This window comes from Phyllopteryx taeniolatus, chromosome 1 (genome assembly GCF_024500385.1).
Source record: "Phyllopteryx taeniolatus isolate TA_2022b chromosome 1, UOR_Ptae_1.2, whole genome shotgun sequence".
In the NCBI taxonomy this organism is placed as follows: domain Eukaryota; kingdom Metazoa; phylum Chordata; class Actinopteri; order Syngnathiformes; family Syngnathidae; genus Phyllopteryx; species Phyllopteryx taeniolatus.
The window spans coordinates 24,359,416-24,372,574 of record NC_084502.1 but is presented as its reverse complement, the minus strand read 5'-3'; the positions used below and the strand labels follow the sequence as shown (position 1 = coordinate 24,372,574).

General features: G+C 39.8%; 1 long non-coding RNA gene across 1 annotated transcript; it reads left to right on the top strand.

Annotated features, from left to right (window-relative positions):
- Window positions 1–856: 856 nt before the first annotated feature.
- On the top strand, window positions 857–10,203 carry LOC133470576 (uncharacterized). Its single transcript, XR_009786065.1, has 3 exons — window positions 857–1,171; window positions 3,725–3,779; window positions 9,160–10,203. It is a non-coding gene; the product is annotated as an uncharacterized LOC133470576 (long non-coding RNA).
- The last annotated feature ends 2,956 nt before the right edge of the window (window positions 10,204–13,159 follow it).

Genomic DNA, 13,159 nt, shown 5'->3' with positions numbered 1-13,159 from the left:
TTGTTTGTATGTGCCCTGCGATTGGCTGGCAACCAGTTCAGGGTGTACCCTGCCTCCTGCCCGATGACAGCTGGGATAGGCTCCAGCACGCCCGCGACCCTAGTGAGGAGAAGCGGCTCAGAAAATGGATGGATGGATGGATAGTTGAGATATTGAGCCCTTTTTGTCGTGAACGGCCTAAATCCGGCACAGCAGGGTGCCAGGGGTGTGATCCGAAAGTAGGCGGAGCCCACGATTCTGTGGGAGCGTTTATAGACGACCGCTCATTCCCTCTAAATGCAACGCACTTACAATCTTGACGGAGATATCTCTGTGTGGAAGAGGACGATGCGTAATTGCAGCGATCTGTGCAACGAGTGGAGAATTTATGCTGTAGCAACACACAATGCTTGTGGGTATACAGAAAGAGCTGGTGAAAACCGCTGGCAATGTAAATATGTCTGCACAGCTCATTATCTGTCCGCCTGTGCTTCAATCAAATTAACCAAAATCACATCAGAGCAGCATTCTGGCCTGCACTGACAGTTAAACGGGATCCGAGCAGGCATACGTTTCGACCGACTTTCTGCCACCAAACTGTCGCATCTCCAATGACACACCCTCGCTGTGGGGGAATGCCCAGCTTGGCGCAGACTGGCCTGTCAAATGGCAAACGCACAATGAGCCTTGTGCGTACATGAAAATCAAGATCCAACATGCAGCATTTGCACCCCATCGCAGATGCGCCATCTAGAAAAATAGAGCCAATAGCGGTAAAGTCGTTTTCAGCATTTCAGCTGTCCGGATTTTTGGGGCCAAAACCCAGGCACAGTATCAAACACACTTAGGCTTTCTGGCGTGAGTTGGCCCTCCCCCACTATATAAGTACTGAGCGCCGTCATTCCAGACAACCTGGACACCAGTCTGCTCAGTAGCCCCATACACCTCTATGTTATGTGGACACACACGTGATTGAAAACCGAGTGAGGCGGTGACTTATTGAGCTAGCACTTGGGTCGGGGTCAATGTTTTCCAATGATTCACCGCCTCACTCGGTTTTGTGTCGTGTGCGTCCACATAACAGAGACACTTCAGGCAAAGTTAACTGTTTATAAAAAACACAGCAGCATATGTTATTGAGCATTTGGCTCACACTACAGACATGCCCACAGCGTCTGGCAGCTGGGAGGAGGTCAGTCTATTTATTTATTCAAATTTGGCAGGCATGTTAACAGCATTCTTTTCTGTTGTGTTTCCACATTTATAAGATATTTGATTTTTACATTACAGGGACTTTAAGGGATTGTGTTAATATCGCAATTTTTTTTTAGATGCATGATGATGACTACATAATGTTTTCATTTAACTATATATTCTTGTTTAATAACAAGATAATCATTTAGCTGGTATGCTCACAGTGTATATATATATATATATATATATATATATATATATACATATATACACATTATTTAATTTTTTACTTATTGAATTTTCCACCTTTGAGATTAACTGTTTCCTGTTAAACCTCCTGTCATTACATAGCAATTAAAAAAAATCTGCCGCACACATTTTAACCAACCACAAGTCAAGCAAGCGTGCCTGTGTGAGGTCTGCTGCTTTGTCTTTATATGCATGATGAATGCCCTGTCACAATACAATTTGACTGATGCACATCACGAGTGTGTAAATCACTATTATTGGCTGCAGCAATGTCTTTTTTGAAACACCAACAATTTTGCAACATTGAACTGAACAAGTGGAAAAAAAAGATAAAAAATACAATAACTAGCCATTTTGAGATATTCATGCAGAGAAGAAGAAGAGTAAAGTTGTTGTTGCTGTTTTTACTACAAATATGGAGTATAGAGAAGGTGTTGTCTTAAATAATGCTTTTTAAGAAAAAGGCTAAATAGGCATGATAGCAAGCAGTGGTGCTCTGAGAGGCTGTTGTAGCGTACTACTCCACAGTAGCAGAAAAGCCAGAGCAGGAGTATTGCATGTTGTTGTTGTTGTTGTATGTCTTTGCACTACGAAAATAAATGTAATTGCCCAGGCCAAACCACTGCCCGAGTGTGTGTCATATTTCAGCATTGTAGGGAAGGGGGGGGGGATTATCCCACAAGTAAAAGCACCCCTCCTTAGCCCAAGAGTTTCAGACAGAGCTACTTTGCTACCATCTGGAGCTTTCCAATTTCACAGAATTCAGAGGTCAGTTGTTAACATTTTTTTCCACTTTCAGTCCTCCTAAAACGCACTTCCACAAAATGCATTTTAGCCAAATAGTCTAATTTCACGTCAATTCAACTTTTGTCACTAATAAAAACTAAAAACAACAAAAATTGAACTAAAACAACAATAAATGGACTACAGAAAATTTCTAGGAATGTTCTAGAAGTGATCATTTGAAAATGTAAACACTTCATAGACATGGTGTAGAAAAAGGATGGGACTATTTCTGTTGTTGATTCAGCGGTTGTATAGACAGAATAATGTTGTCATTCTGTATGTATGAGGTCTGTCTGAGAAAGTTAGATTTTCAACCAGCACAAGATTCCAGTATGCTTCAAACCTGGTAACCCCCTTTGACAAAGTACACCCCAAAGACCAGAATCTCACATACCAGAAATCTGGTGTATATGATCGAGTGCAGTACATAAAACCAAGCAACCCCTGAGCAGGTGCATGTCACAACACAGATGGGCCACCTCCTCAACTCAAGACTCCACTGTTTACCTGCACCTCAAAAAGAAACAACAATCTTTTGAGGACAAAAAAGTGCATATTCTGTGTTTTGGTTTGGATTGTGTTTGGTTTTGTTTCATGTTTTCCTGTTTCCCATGTTTTTCATGTCTTGTGTGCTCATTTAGTTATTGTGTCCACCTGTTCTCATCAACCGTCTACCTTGTATCGACCAATCAGCTCCCTCCAGGCGCTCGTGTCCTGTCCATGTTTTTCTCGTTGTCTCGTCAATTCATTTCTATTTAGTTCCCTGATTTCTTTTAGTTCTTGTCGGTTCATTGTCACGTTGTAGTCGCCTGTAGTTTCAGTAGTCATTGTCTTGGTTTCCAGTTTGAGGTTATTCAAGTGTTTCTTTGTTACTCTGATGATCAGTTTCGGGAATTTGTTTAGTTAGCTTTATCCATGATCCTTGTTTGCCTTTGATTTGGAATTCTATATAATTTTTGAGACTTCTGCCCTGCCTCCCTGCTTCCCTGCACTTGGATCCTTCACGTTTTGCCTTGCCTCCAGCACCTCAAAACCCCGTACGTGACAAGAATTGGTGCTGTACAGTATACTGTAAATATAACTGACTTGACTTGAAGACTTGCATGTTGATTGCTATCTGTTTCCTACATGGTTAAATCAGTTAAAAATGATTGTGAGAAATCAATAACGTCATCAAGAATATAATTAATTATTAATAATAACATATTTAAAAGAATTCTGAACAAATTTGTTTCAGAAGTGTGGTCTGTGGTGTGAAGTGTGTCAAACTGGTGGCCCTTTATATTAATCAGTGCCCAAGAAGTATCTGTGTTTCAAAAAAGTTGATGACCCCTGATCTACCGTGACTAAAAAAACAACCGAGTATTTATGGCCTATTACTATTATTATACCAGAAAATGTGTGTTGAATTATATTTACCACAGATCCTCTTCGTTTGGATTAACATAAGTGTTTTTTTCCATCTACTGTATCGGTCTCTCTCTCTCTCTCTCTCTCTCTCTCTCTCTCTGTCAAGACATCCATCCATACCTTGAGGCATGGATTACTGGGATTCTTCATTGATTTGAAAGGTAAACCACATTGCCCAAAATGTAAATGGTTTCCATACACTTCTTAGTCTTTGTCTTTTCAAGTCTATATAGAGTAGCGCATACTCGGTGGCAGTGTCTTGCAGCAATGTGGGACAGAAATGTTATCCATCCATCCGTTTTCTATGGGCTCAAAGTTTACCGATTCCCGATTGCCCGGGGCAAGTAAAAAATAGTCACGGGCAGACTAGCAAAACATACAACATTAAGTATGCTATTAACTTTCTGTTAAAATGACGGATGGCCGGAAGTGACATCATAGTTTGTTGCCGGAAATAGAGCAGAAGTGACATTATCGTTTGCTGTCGGAACCCTGAGTCAAGTGTGTGACTAAACTTTGTCTTGTTGGTTTGTTTATTGACCACCCAGGTGGCTTGGGAAAAAGGACGCTCCACACAGGCGTATAATTTTTTTTTTTTGTCAGACGTGAACCCTGGAGATCTCCAGAGAATTTAAAGCACTATATTTATGATTGTAAGAACTGAGCTGACTAGGATGAAAAGAATATCATACTGGGGTAAGGTGAGCAGAATAATTGCTTCAGGATTAGTGTATATGACATTGTGAAGATATATACATTGAGAGCAACAAAAGCAACATCGGTAGTTTGTTAAAGAACGTGAACATAAATATGTCTAAATATTGTGTGTTAGGTTAAAGACTGTGCATGCGTAGACACGCCTTTGAGGGCGGTCCTGTAGAACAATTAATTTTGCTATGCTGTATAAGAAGATGGAATACAAGTATAAAAAGTCACTCAGTCATCACACCTGGAAACAGCCTGTTGATATATTGGTTTAGCCGTATGGCCATGGGTGAGTTTCAAACTCTATCAAAGAATTGATAGAATGTAAACATTATCACGAAATTTCGAGATCCATATACGATGGATTAGCCATCAAATTTAAGAGTATGGTCTTTACCAGTTTTATATGAAGAGTACCATCACAACATGTTGATGTTAATATTTTTCTTGGTTGTGTTTTTAAAAAAAAAAATTTTTAACACTGTTAAAGCAACAGCTTGATACGAACACCATCATACTGGGAGAACTAAAGAGGCTAAGTTGTTTGCGTACATTACCGTGGCAATATTTTGATGATAATCTCCCACTGTAGTAATTAATTGGTCTGAAGAAACTTGTGATCCAATGTTACTAAAATCAAAATATGACTCTAAAAGAAGTACAGAAATACTTTTAAAGTAATCATTCTATTACAATATAATGTATCATGTAACAGTAATTCAGAGACACTGCCTGTATAATGTAAATATATTGATTTGAGTTGAAAGCGATGGACTATGAACTTCATGTTTTGTTTAAATATTGTAAGATCGTACTGTAGTAAAAAAAGAATGGTCTAAATGTAGCAGCAGTCATGTATATGCAGTAAATTGTGTATAAATATGCATAAACTGTCAAAAAGTCACAACCATAGTTAATTGATTAACATGAAAAATGATTAAATATTGTAATAGCTTGTAAAGTGAATGGATTAAATGGTGCAGCAGTCAAGTAACTCACATTTCATTCCTCTGTTATGGTTAAATAATGTAGTCTAATATCGTACTGGAATAAAGTGAGCTTAATAATTGCCTCAGGAGTAATGTACAAGAGATTGTGTACATTGAAAGTAGAGAAAGCATAACTTTCTTAACTTGTTAATGAATATGCGAATAACTATAATTAAATACTGTGATATTAGTGCGATAGATCAAGAGTACACATGCGCAGACACGCCTTCGAGGGCAGTCCTCTAGAAAAATTAAGATGATGTATTTGCTATGGACTATAAGAACACAAAGTACAAGGCTGAAAGTCACTCAGTCGTGTGCCTGTTGACACAACGGCCCTCCATATGACCCTGGGTGAATTTCAAATGAATTGATAGATTGTAAACATTATAATGATATTTTGAAATGCATATACTATGGATTTATACGCAATTGGGTTATTTTTCAAATTTAAGAATTTGATCTTTACCAGTTTTATATGAAGAATACCATCACAACATGTTGATGTTAATGTTTTACTTGGTTGTTGTTGTTTTTTAACTTTTTAGTAAAGCAACAACTTGATACTAGCACGATCATACTGTGAGAACTAAAGAGGATAAATTGTGTGTATACAATAGCGTGGGAATATTTCGCTGATTGTGAGAACTAAAGAGGAGAAGTTGTGTGTATACAATATCGAGGGAATATTTCGCTGATGATATCACCATGTAGCAATTAATTGATCTGAAGAAACTCGTGATCGAATGTTACTAATGTCAAACAATGACTCGAGACAAAGTACAGAAATACTTACTTTAAAAAGTAATCAAGTATTTCCTATTACAATATAATGTGTCATGTAACGGTAATTCGGAGAATCTCACTGAATAATGTTGTCAATATATCGATTTGAGTTGAAAACGACGGACAATAAACTTCATCTGTTTTGTTTAAATAATGTATGATCGTACTGTAGAAAAGTGGTTTAAATGCAGCAATAGTCATGTATATGCTGTAAATTGTGTAGAAAATAATTGAAAATAACAACAGCACCAACACTAGTTAGTTGATGAACATGGAAATGTTTAAATATTGTAATATCCTACTTCAGTATAGTCATTAGATTAAATGCAGCGTGAGTGAAGTAACTCACACCTCATTCATCGGTTTTGCTTAAATAATGTAATATAATGTAATGTCACTGCGATTGGCTGGCGACCAGTTCATGGTGTACCCCGCCTCTCACCCAAAAATAGCTGGGATAGGCTCCAGCACATGAGGATAAGCGGAACGGAATGAATGAATGTAATATCATACTGTAGTAAAGACTGAGTATGTGCAGACATATCTTTGAAGGTGGTCAGGTAGAAAATTTAAGATGATGTATTTGATACTGTTTATAAGAACACAGAGTACATGGCTGAAAAGTATTGTTGTTTCTAAAGGATGACTTCCTATAAACATAAGTAGAGGAATCCCCTGTGTTTATCAGTTTTCTATGGCATGGCAAGAAGCCTCCTGTAATCTTATGGATGCTAACTGGAAATGTGACTAATACGCCCATCATGTGAGAAATGTAGAGGTGCACGTGTGTGCTCTGTTTACATGTTTCCATATGCATAGACAATGACATCACTGTGAAGGTTCAGGACAGAACATTTCTAGAGATGTCTTTAGTGGAGTGGAGTGGAGTTGAGGTGAAGTCACTGATGGTGTAGTGGTACATTCGCCTGACTTTGGTGCAGGCAGCGTGGGTTCAGTTCCCACTCAGTGACGGTGTGAATGTGAGTGCGAATTTTTGTCCGTGTCTATATGTGCCCTGTGACTGACTGGCGACCAGTTCAGGGCCTATCCCAGCTGACTTTCGCTCAAAGTCAGCTGGGATAGGCTCCAGCGTCCCGCGACCCTAACCAGGATAAGCGGTGTTGAAAATGGATGGATGGAGTTGAGGTGATTGTATTTACAGTGGCTTCTAAGAACATATGTTTATTGACATAAGCAGACCCCTTTCAGATGTGAGAAAAAAGGACTTCGCACAGGAATAAAATTAATCTTTCTGACACAAATCTTTAGATATAAAACCCCAATTCCAATGAAGTTGGGATGTTGTGTTAAACATAAATCAAAACAGAATACAATGATTTGCAAATCATGTTCAACCTATATTTAATTGAATACACTACAGAGACAAGACAGTTAATGTTCAAACTGATAAACTTTATTGTTTTAGCAAATAATCATTAACTTAGAATTTTATGGCTGCAACATGTTCCAAAAAGCTGGGACAGGGTCATGTTTACCACTGTGTTGCATCACCTTTTCTTTTAACATTCAATAAACGTTTGGGAACTGAGGACACTAATTGTTGAAGCTTTGTAGGTGGAATTCTTTCCCATTCTTGCTTGATGTACAGCTTCAGCTGTTCAACAGTCGGGGGTCTCCGTTGTCGTATTTTACGCTTCATAATGAGCCGTACATTTTCAATGGGAGACAGGTCTGGACTGCGGGCAGGCCAGTCTAGTACCCGCAGTCTTTTACTACGAAGCCACGCTGTTGTAACACGTGCAGAATGTGGTTTGGCATTGTCTTGCTGAAATAAGCAGGGGCCCCATACCATCACAGATGCTGGCTTTTGAACTTTGCGTCCATAAAAGTCCGGATGGTTCTTTTCCTCTTTGGCCCGAAGCACACGACGTCCACAATTTCCCCCAAAATACTTAAATGTGGACTCGTCGGACCACAGAACACTTTTCCACTTTGCATCAGTCCATCTTAGATGAGCTCGGGCCCAGAGAAGCCGGCGGCGTTTCTGGGTGTTGTTGTTAAATGTATTTTGCTTTGCATAGTAGAGTTTTAAGTTGCACGTACTAAGTTGTAGTGCCGAACTTCCAAACAGGTGTTTGATGAGCATTCCTCAACTTTCTCAGTCTTTTTTGCCACCTGTCCCAGCTTTTTTTCAAAGTGTTGCACCAAGAAACTTTTAAGTTAATGATTATTTGCTAAAAACAATAAAGTTTTGCAGTTTGAACATTAAATATCTTGTCTCAGTAGTGTATTCAATTAAATATAGGTTGGACATGTTTTGCAAATAATTGTATTCTGGTATTATTTATGTTTAACACAACGTCCCAACTTCATTGGAATTGGGGTTGGATGTTGAGAATGTGTTAGGCTGTGACTGGAAGTGTGGGGGGAGGGGACCCGCATGGGGGCTCACTTGAATGGCTTGGAGGCAAGAGGGTTGTGGCGTTTATGGTGGGTGGGGGTCAAGAGAAGTCTAGGACTTGTTCTAAACATGTTTAGAACATGTCTGGACATGTTGAAAAATGGTGGCATCCTTTCTGATTTCCGGTCACAACATTTCACACCTTCCGCACTTCCAGCGGCAACCGGTCACTTTCGACAACAACATAACTTCCGGCAACAACCGCAACGTCCTGCAACAACCGGTGTCGTCACACCCGCTAAACCGATTTCCGGTTTAGATTTCCGGCCAAAAACTATGACGTCACTTCAGACACACTTCCGGCAACAAACAATAACGTCACTTCCGGCCTACTTCCGACAGCAAGTGATGACATCACTTCCGTTTATCTCTGGCAACAGACGATGACGTCACTTCCATCCTATTTCCAGCAATGAACGATGACGTCACGCCCGCTGTATTTCTGGCAACAAACTATGCCATCACTTCTGCTCGGTGTCGTCACTTCCGGCCATCTTTTTAACATTCCATGACAAGCATATGAAAAAGATTATTGTTGTGTGTAGAGATTTCACAATAGTCACGATTTTGTGAAATTAAAAATGCCTCGATATCGTCCTGGCCTTGTCTCGGCATAAAATAATGTGCTGTTGTGCGCAGACCCACGGATCAGGATCAGTTGTCGTGGACCTCCGCTTCGCAAAGCCAACATCGTGACTCGCGGCAGCTGCCACCGGGAAGCCCTGCGGATCTCCGCGTGTCCCCACCTCCCCCTCTCCTCCGCCGAATTGTTTAAGCATATTGTAACAGTATCACTGTTTAGTGGTGTACTAGTGAGTTGAGAGTCATGGGTGAATGAACATCACACGGACAGGGAATAACGATTCTAACTCCTTTAAAACATATACCTCCGCAATTACATTCCATTAGTCCCAAAAATAAAATAAACAGTTCCACTCCATATCACTGCACAAATAAATCACATTACATACTTCTCTCTCTTCAAATGTAATGTCTACATTTAAAATAAAAATCAGAAAAAGCTACTCTGAAAAATACATCAGTTTACAATATCACTACGCGGAGGAAAAGAAACTATGTCGGAGTCCCATGATTTTTTTACTTGGCTGTGTCTAAACCTGCCTTGCCTTTAAGAGTGTTCCTGCCCTTCTGACTTGATCTGAATGTTTGGACTCAAGCAAATAAATCACTGTTAGTAGCATGCATGATTATTGCTGCAGCAATAATAGAGTTTTGGAGGTAATGTATACGAATGTAAAGATTGGATTGACAGGGATGGAAGTGCACGGTAATGGTAATACATGATGTGAAGATGTCTTTTTCACAAAAATCTGGGGGAAAACGCATAGAAACTAGTAAAGCTTATTGAGAAGGACTCTGAGAGCAAGACAAAGATTGGCTTAAATGGATAAATAAAATAGGGTTATGGTTGTGGCGGCACGGTGGGCGACTGGTTAGAGCGTCTGCCTCACAGTTCTGAGGACTGGGGTTCAATCCCAGTGTGGAGTTTGCATGTTCTCCCCGTGCCTGCGTGGGTTTTCTCCGGGCACTCCGGTTTCCTCCCACATCCCAAAAACATGCGTGGTAGGTTGATTGAAGACTCTAAATTGCCCGTAGGTGTGAATGTGAGTGTGAATGGTTCTTTGTTTATGTGTGCCCTGCGATTGGATGGCAACCAGTTCAGGGTGTACTCCGCCTCCTGCCCGAAAATAGCTGGGATAGGCTCCAGCACTCCCGCGACCCAAGTGAGGATAAGCGGCTCATATCAGAAAATGGATGGATGGGTTATGGTTGTCCATCCATCCATTTTCTGAGCCGCTTCTCCTCACTAGGGTCGCAGGCGTGCTGGAGCCTATCCCAGCTATCATCGGGCAGGAGGCGGGGTACACCCTGAACTGGTTGAGGTTATGGTTGTGCTGGAGCGTATTCCATTAACTTCAGACATAAGGTGGGTACACCATGGACCGGTTGCGACCCCAGAAACACCCAGCAATATTATGTTTTAACAAATTTCCAGAGCCTTTCCAATAAGGAGCTTGCATAGCAATGGGAGGCGCTTGGAACTATTTTGCTCTTCAACTGTCATTCTGATCTAGATACCAAAGCGCTTGTGCAAGAGATAAAGAATTTCTCCAACTTGCCACCGATGGTCCGTTACATTGAAGCATTTTTTTTCAGGCCTTATGCACCCATGTTACTGTACACTACAAAATTATTGTTTGTAGTTTTTTTAAATTGACTAAAATGTCCAGTACAGTTATTGTAGATAAATATAAAAAAAGCTTGAGATTTTCACATTTTATCCAAACTTACCACGCCGGCGTGCTTGGTCATGGTGACATTGTTGGCGTACAGCCCTCATCCTAGACGAGTCGCTTTCATGAGCTGCAAGGAATTAGTTGGGCTTCCTAGTTCCAAATCGGTTGCCAAAGGCGAATGGCTTGACAAAAACAATTTATTACTGTACCAAAAATAGCATGTTCCAGACTACAGAGGCTTGTGTTTGTATTCCTAAGTGTTAACACTGCTGCCATGCCGATTCTGTGTACAGTAGACAATAGATACTGTACTTTCATCATGACATGTCTGCCACATCAATGCCCCACATTCAACATGGCCGCCACATAGGCACCGCAGGCACGTCTTTTGGAGTTGGACCTATTTTTGTGTTTTATCTGTGACCCGAAAATACTGCATGTCAGTCCCATTCTCTACCTGCCTGCATTGCGCCACAGCGGCAGTAAACAACAGCGGCCAATTCTGGAACTAATGGACTTTGTCAACGCCGGTTTAAGCAACAACTGCAAACTATTTTTGGACACATTGTTCAGTCCCAACAGTCTGATTTTTTCCAATATCAATCATATTAGGGTCCATTTTATGGAGGTTCCACTGTCCAGTATATGCTTGATATTCTAACATTCACTCACAAGATCTTTCAGAAATCTACGCCAACCTTTGGACTGGTCTTAGAATTGCTCTCACTATGTCTGACACTGTGGCCCAAGCAGAGAGGAAGTTTTCAAAGGTCAAGTAAATGAAAACCTACTTTAGGTAAACGATGTCCCAGAAACATTTAACTGGCCTTCACATCACAAGCAACAACCACACAATTGAACAGTTATCATACAAAGACATCATAGACGATTTTGCATCTGTCTCTGTTTGTTTGGTCTGTTTCACGCTTATTCTTTGCCTTTGCTGTATTCTTATTTTTTTATAATATATATTTTTTGAAGAAAATATAAAATAAGGTCCAATCAAGTGTTTTTCAACTGTGTGTGTGTGTGTGTGTGTGTGTGTCCAATTACTGTATTTGTATACGAGCAACAAAAAACAATTTTACACAATGTCCCATTTTGAATAAAGATACTCTCAGCATTACGCAAGTGCTCCACATCAGAAATCATTCTCTTTATCTGTGCACTATTAATGTATCAAATTTAGACCCTATTTGATGTTCTGTGCTTTTACTGTAGCTTTGATTTGATTCTGGTGTGTATATGATAACAATAGACTCACACTTTGAGTATAACTGCTCTGTCTATTAACACTGCGGTTATATTGGCAGATATACTATGAGTAATATTGGATTTTTATCCACCTATGACCAAATTCTTTGAAAGTGAAGCAAGAAAAGGCAAACTATTAGAAACATTTCCCACCTTCCAATAGCTTTAATACAATAATGAAAGGATACAAGGTGCTCAGTGAGTCAGTCATGAATGTATCAGGCCCATAGTAAGATGTCATGTTGCAAACCATGAGTTGCCAGCGAACAAGGCAAATAATTTAATTTCACATTCTTTGGGAGCTTATCAGTTACTGTTAAGCACATTATGCAGTCAATGTGATGCTACATGCACAAATGGTGTGGCCCTGCAGGCATGTCATAAAGACGGCAGACAAGCCTGTTCAGATAGGTGTGAGTCCCACAGCTGCAACACAAACAAACGAGTACAAACATTTTATTATTACTTTGCTTGTTTTCTTCTGTGATTTCATTCTATTGCACAACTCCAAATAGGAAAGCATTTTTTGGTTGAAGTTTTGACATAAATAACTGAATTGTGAGTAATTTGAAATCCCTTGCACAATGTATTACAAAGGCCTATATGGGATTCAGGTGAACTGGATGTACTTAATCTTATTTGATCAAAAATCTGACTGCGGTCTGACCTTATCCATCATAATTAAACACTTGAGTAAATTTCTGTGGTGGCAGTAGGAAATGGTTGCTAGTCAAATGGTTAATACAGCGGTATGGTAACAATATTCATTCAATATTCATTCATTCATTCATCTTCCGTTCCGCTTATCCTCAATAGGGTCGCGGGCGTGCTGGAGCCTATCCCAGCTATCTCTGGGCGAGAGGCGGGGTACACCCTGAACTGGTCGCCAGCCAATCACAGGCTAAAAATATTGTTTTTTTTCCATTATTTTCTATTTCTTAATTGATTGTATAACAAAAACATGAAAAGATAAAACACATTTATAGTTATTTGTCTTCATTCTTGAAAAAAATGTTTTAATGGCTGAATGTAATGCTTCATTTAAAATTTGAGGAGAAAAAGTTTGAAATTCCGCATTGCAAGAGCATGTGGACTTAAGATGCATTTGTAGCAGATGTATTAGTGGC